This window comes from Oreochromis aureus, linkage group 8 (assembly GCF_013358895.1).
Source record: "Oreochromis aureus strain Israel breed Guangdong linkage group 8, ZZ_aureus, whole genome shotgun sequence".
NCBI classification, from domain to species: Eukaryota; Metazoa; Chordata; class Actinopteri; order Cichliformes; family Cichlidae; genus Oreochromis; species Oreochromis aureus.
Genome location: NC_052949.1, coordinates 17,742,752 through 17,749,578, shown reverse-complemented (window position 1 = coordinate 17,749,578; position 6,827 = coordinate 17,742,752).

Sequence of the window (6,827 nt, the reverse complement as noted above, 5' to 3'; positions counted from 1 at the left end):
ATTGTGAAATGATTTATGAGGTCAATCATTATCAGAAAACATCACAATGTCCCATTGTTTTTCTTTGAAGTCTTTTTTCTATTTTTTTTTCTTTCTAATTTAAAGCCAAGTTTAGTTTTGAATATTATTCAAACAAGTTAAGCATAACTGTAATGGGGAAGACTTTAGGACCCAGGGGACCCAAGGGAGGGTATAAAAGAGGAAGTAGCAGCAGGTGCTCGTCTTCTCTCATTTGCACTGACAAGTGGCTGTGGACGATGGTTATATGAGAAGTTGAAGAGCCTGAGAAGTTTCCATTGTCTGCTACACAAACTGTCGTTGTAAATCTCTACAGCAGAAGTTCAAAGTACAGGCTGTTTTTTTTTTAGTGTTTTTTTTTTTAAGTTTGTTGAAATGTATTTGATTTTTATTGTATTTCATCTTTTTAGTAGTGATTTTAGAAGACCACATTCAAGTTGTGCAGCAAACATAGTAGTCAGCTGGAGGTATGTTAATTTTATATATATGACATTTGTATTTTCTTTTAAAATAATAAACTTTAATGTACCCTGGCTGATCTTGACCCTCCTGTCCCATTTATTCTGGGCTCATTCCTGCAAGAGCTTTAGGCGTGCATGGGTAGTACAGAGGCCCTTATTGGTTACTTGGTGTCTTTTACTCACTACATAACATATGGTTTTTATGATCTTATTTCCTAATTCCAAATATGGACCCCTCCCCTCCCCCAAAATGTGGCTATCCAGAATTGGGACCAGTCTCTCCTTCTGCCATCCTCCCAAAACCCCACCCCCTTAGAGACTGTGTCTGTTCCCAGACCACCAAAAAATGACAATATCTAATTGCAGTTTAAACTGGCTGGCTTCACCCTAGTCCACTGTTTAACCTGGTTTAGTGATTAGCTTTGTGTCAGTAATCTTGTCTTAAACACCAACATGAGGGAGGACGTGACATAAATACACAGAAAGATAACGAGGGACATGGGAGGACACGGAGAACACAGCTGACACAAATAATCATAACGAGACAGGGCAGGATCATGCACAACATGACATACACTGACAGGAGACTATCAAAGTAAAACAGGAAGCACACAGAGACGCAGACTGGAGGGGGAGAGAGAAAACAGGAGCATGGAGAGCACACACGTGACGAGCAGGGGAAACATGGAAAAAAACACAAGGGGAAGCAAGGCACAAGAACTTGCAATTAAATAAACACAGAGACACAAGGGGGAATCTAATAAACTTAATCTAACAACCTAGGAACCTTAGAATAAATCCTTGAAATAACAAATGAACTTTTAACAAATGAATCTTACAGTCAATTCAATTAAACATACATTTTTCTGTTTATTCCCAGACAGGATTTACAACACATCCTACTAATACCCCCAGCTGCACATGAGACCTACCAAACCAAAGGTGTGAACAAATAACACTACACTGCAAACCGTCACACCCCGTTTAGAGACACTGCAATCACTTTACCTGTGGGCAGGGATGGGCTGGGAATTACTGTTATGCATGACCTGGAATCTGGGTTTTAAAGGGAAGTGGCACAAACAAATAAACAAAACAAAAAAGAGTTTGATCAATTCCTCCATTAAAACTCCTGGTCAAACTAAAAAAAGTCCAACAACACACATTAAAAATGGGCACCTAAAATAATAATATATCTTAACAAAATGGCAAAAGTCTCTTACCGAACAATATACCCACTTGCACCAGAGTGAGTTAACCACCTCTGGAATTTCCCACAGAAGAGCGCTGAACTCACCCCACACACCCACTACCTTTTCAGAGCTCCTCTGCCAATCACCTGGCAGAAGGCAGCAAACTGCCAGGTGACACTTGTCACACGCATCCGATTCTATATTTGTTACACATTCGTTACGTTTTCAATAATAATAATAATAATAATAATAATAATGGATTGCATTTATATAGCACTTTTCGAGACCCTCAAAGCGCTTTACAATTCCACTATTCATTCACTCTCACATTCATTGTAATTCTTGCTCTCACATACAGCACACTAAACAGCTTTTTACCAAGCACACTGCTACTCATAGACTTGGCTATGAGTCACAGGCTTAGAATCTGTTGATTGTTCCATGTATGAGATTAAACACGAAGGGAGACAAAGCTTTTCAGTCTGTGGCACCACAACTTTGGAACATTCTCACACGACAATTACATTTAGCTGACTCTGTGGACTACTGTAAAACCCAACTGAAAATCTTATTGTTTAACCAGGGAAACTGGCTAGGCCACTCCAGGACCTTGAAATGCTTCTTACGAAGCCACTCCTTCATTACCCGGGTGGTTTGTTTGGGATCATTGTCATGCTGAAAGACCCAGCCATGTTTCATCTTCAATGCCCTTGCTGATGGGAGGAGGTTTTCACTCAAAATCTCACGATACATGGCCCCATTCATTCTTTGTTTTACACAGATCAGTCGTCCTGGTCCCTTGGCAGAAATCCACCCGCATGCTTCACAGTAGGTATTGTGTTCTTTGGATGCAACTCAGCATTCTTTCTCCTCCAATACTTTTATTAATTTAATTAATTTGCCTTTGAGCTTGTCTTTGTTATGACATTTAATTTGCTGATTTATTTTGTTTTGTGGACAATGCTTTGTGACTAGTTGTTTGTGAAAATAAATGTTAACTTATAGAAATGCTGGTTTGAATGGGGAGAAGGCCATTTACGTGAAAAGGGAACAAACACGAATAGGAAGAGGAAGCCTTAAAGTATATTTTTCACATCTTACAATGCTGAGATAGCAGCCATTCCCCAATATGCACCAAACTATCCAGTCAATTTTATTAGACAAATGAAGTGAGGTAATAATTCTGCTGACAGAGAAAGATAAAAATGCAGAAGTTATACAGTTACTTCTCAAAGCTAATTAATGTATTAAATATTTCAATTAATTAACCATCTGGCAGATGGCTGCCCCTCACTAAGCCTGTGTGAGGGGAGTGAGACTGGAAGAAAGCCAATCTGTGGAAGAGGGTCAAAGATTTATAACAACTAATGATTATCTGTGGTGTATAAATGCATATACTAAAAATAGGTGCCTGAATAAAAATAAATTGCATCATGGGAAGCCCAGGCTCGGGGTTACCCGATTTATCTCTAAAACTATGTTGGATCAAAAAATAAAGTGTTATGCCTAGTCTTAAAAGTAGAGAGAGTGTCTGTCTTACAAATCCAAACAAGGTGCTGCAGAACCTGAAAGCTGAAGGTCATGCAGCTGCTTGTACTGTATTTCTGTACTGCCATCAATTGTGAATCCTGAATAAAACAAATAAACCACTCCTCTGCAGAAGATCAGTTAGCCATTTTACAACTGTTGGAGTCAAATTGTTGAATGTTGTCATTGTGTTTCTTAAATTTGTAAAGTTTAGTTCAAGCAGCATGATCAAAGACATTCCTTCGTCTTTGACCACCTCTCCAGCCACTCTGGTGGTGGGCGAGGTTTTATTAGGCACATCTTATCTTGTGTTGTAAGCTTTCTGCTTTTATGATCCTTTTGGTGAGCAGGAGGTCACACAAACGCACCCCCATGACACACACACACACACACATGTTCTTGCACATGCATAGACATGCATACATGTGCACACACATACACACATAGTGCCTTGTCTTTTAGAACCATTGGGGGGTTTTACGGTGGGAGGTGCTTGTGTTGTGTTGTGTAAACTATAACTGTCATGGGAATAAAAAGCTACGAGGAGGGCTACACTTTGAAGGAGTTGGGCTGGAGACAGGTGAGGAGCGTTAAGCTCCACAGCCTGGTTCTGAACTAGCCTTTCCTCATTAGCGAGTAAAAGACCGGTTGAAGATGTTCTGTCTTGTTTTCGTTCTTCATCAGGAATAAGTCTCTAAACTAGCAGGGTCTGTGGAAGCGCAGACTCAACAACAACTACTCTTTGAAAATGTTTTAGACAAAAGGGAATTTGAGATTAACTAGACAGCTGGCTCAAGTGACTGTATTTTCAGTAATAGTACTGCCAGTCCAAGTGGTATGTACCTCATTAACAGGGATAGACTGATCCCATACATTTACACATATACGTATGATCAGAGGAAGTCCTGTGTAGGCTGAGCTACAATACTGACAGTATTGTCAGGTTTTTTTGTTTTGTTTTTTGGGGGGCGGGGGCTGATCCAGTCCTGGATCCTATGATGATGACTCACCAGTCCATTTTTGTCACTTTTTTAAAAATAAACACTCAATTAGCAGTTTTAGTTGCTAAAAGAATATGAAGTTATTTTTTAATCATAAATCAATATCCTTAAAAAAATAACTAACCAGCTAACTTCAGTTCTTGTTAACTGTTGTGAAAATAAATTGATAGATGGTTTTACTCAGAGGATACTCCATTTTTGTCACTTTCAATTGTACATAAGAAATAAATGAATGATTGTAGAGAATCAATTTCCAGTTTATAGTATGCATATAAAAGAATATGCATGGTTTTCATTTCATGCTTGTTTGACGAAATCAGCAGATCATCCTTTAAAGCATCCTCCTTACAAGAAGCCTAAAAATAAAAAGGGTAATTTTGCCTGACTTCCTTTGCACTTTCATCCAGTTCCTGTAAGTCATCAAATCTTATAATTTGCTAATTTTATATTATGCATGCAGTGTGAGTTGGTCAAATAGGCCTATATTAGATATGTTGCTTCATCATCAACATTTTTTTTCTCAAGTCTAAACTAATTTTGTTAATTGTGGGCATGATATTCTCTCAAGTTACAACACAGACCATAACTGAGGTTTTTATACTGAGAGTGTGTAAGCTGTGGAAGATGACTCTAAGTGGATTTCCTGGACCTACTGCAGAAGTTATTTTTACAAAGACAATGCTAAGAAGCACTGTCAAGCTTTGGTTTATGGCAGTCTGAAATTAAAAAGCCTCTTTTGCCATCAGAACAAATTGTCTAAAGGCAAAGAAAGTAACTTCCCAAGGGACTACCTTTACCTGTCCTTTATCAAATTTCTACAGTGACGTGTCATCCCAGCCTTTACGTAATGGTCCATTTGACTGACATTTTCACCAATGTTTATTGTTTATTTTATTTTCATTTGCTGAATACGGGACACACTTTACTGGGAGAAAGAAACTGGGAGAAAGAAAGATGGGAAAAACAAAACAGCTGAGAAGAGGGACAGGGGAAAAAGGGCTAAAACTACAAAACCAACAGAGCAAGCAGACAAAAAATACATATATCGATCACCTGGATCACCTGTTGAGAAAGAAACAAAATAAAACAAGAAAGAAGAAAACTGAGAGTAATAGAATAAACAACATCCCAACGATATAGCTGGGAATATGGCAGTAAATACTAAATGTTAAACATTATTGTGCAGTTCACGAATTCCAATTTTGTGGGATCGATGCACATAGTGTGCTGTCACGGGGTGCCGAGGAGCCAAAAACGGGATGCAGTGTAAGTGTGTGTGTGATCACCCAGGTGAAGTACACCTGTGAGCATGGAGAAACAGAACTGTTTTTTTAAAAGGTTCCTTCATGTAATGATCTGAACACGAAAAGGGTGTGGGGAGAGCTGCCCCATCCTCCAGGGCATGACACAGGTATGGAGGAGATCGTAAAACTCCAGACATCCAGAATCCCCCAGAACACAAGAGACCACACCTAGTCTTAACTTGAATTTAAAAGATTTGAGCATTACAAAGCACATCATTGCACATCAGTAGTTTTGGCTAAATATAAATGTCAGTTTTTTCAGGGGCCTAATAATAAAGTATGATGGGGAATGCTATGTTTAAAATCCCTTATGAAAGCAATTGGGAATTTTTTTAACAAAAACATTAAAATTCATAGGTGGGCTAATAATTTTGTTTTCAACTGTATTTCATTTTCTCCTCCTCCCTTTTTCTCCACCAAATGTGGATGAAAATAACTGATATGCTAAAGGTATAAAGAATAAGGCAGTTCTTCCATTCCCCACTCTTAAAGAAATGCTTGCTCATAAGGGGTGATCTGATTGTTGTGGTTTTCTCTGTATTACTGTGGGGTCCTTACTTTACAATATCATGTGCTTGAGGCAACTGTTGTTTTGAATTCATGCTATATAAATAAAATTGAAATGAATTTATATGTATCAATTCTTTTTAAACTTTCTCTTTTTCAGTCCTTTGACTGACTAAAATGTGCAGTGATGTTTCTGCATAGTAATCTTGAGAGACAGACGTAAGCTGTAAAAGGTTGACTCTAAGTGGATTTCCTGGACCTACTGCAGAAGTTATCAGTGAGGTACAGTACAAAGACAATGCTAAGAAGCACTAACTTCAAGCTTTGGTTTATGGATGCACAGTCTGGAAATTAAAAAGCCTCTCATCAGTGGATGGAATACAGAACAAAGAGACACCTACCTGGAATGCATCAGTGTGCCAAGGTAACTTCCACTTCAGGGACTACCTTATACCTGTCCTTGGTGGATGAATCAATATTTCTATTCAGTGGCCGTGTCAGTACTGACATACTGACTTTACTTGACTCTGAGACATCCATCTTAAGGACATTTTGGCCAATGTTCAGTCACTTTTGATTTGATACACAGTCTGAGACATAATTGAGGTGCCGTATTTACTTGCATACTTCCTGCTTATATCCAAGGATTCACTGATGAGTACGCAGTGAGAATGTTATACACTCACAAAACACAAATGTCTGTGACATACAAGAGGGCATCAGGACTGTCCTTTGTTCTTACCAAACTTGGAAAACTATAGAATAGCTGCTGCAATCGAATACTTACTCTATACCTCCAGAGTCACCAGAATTTAA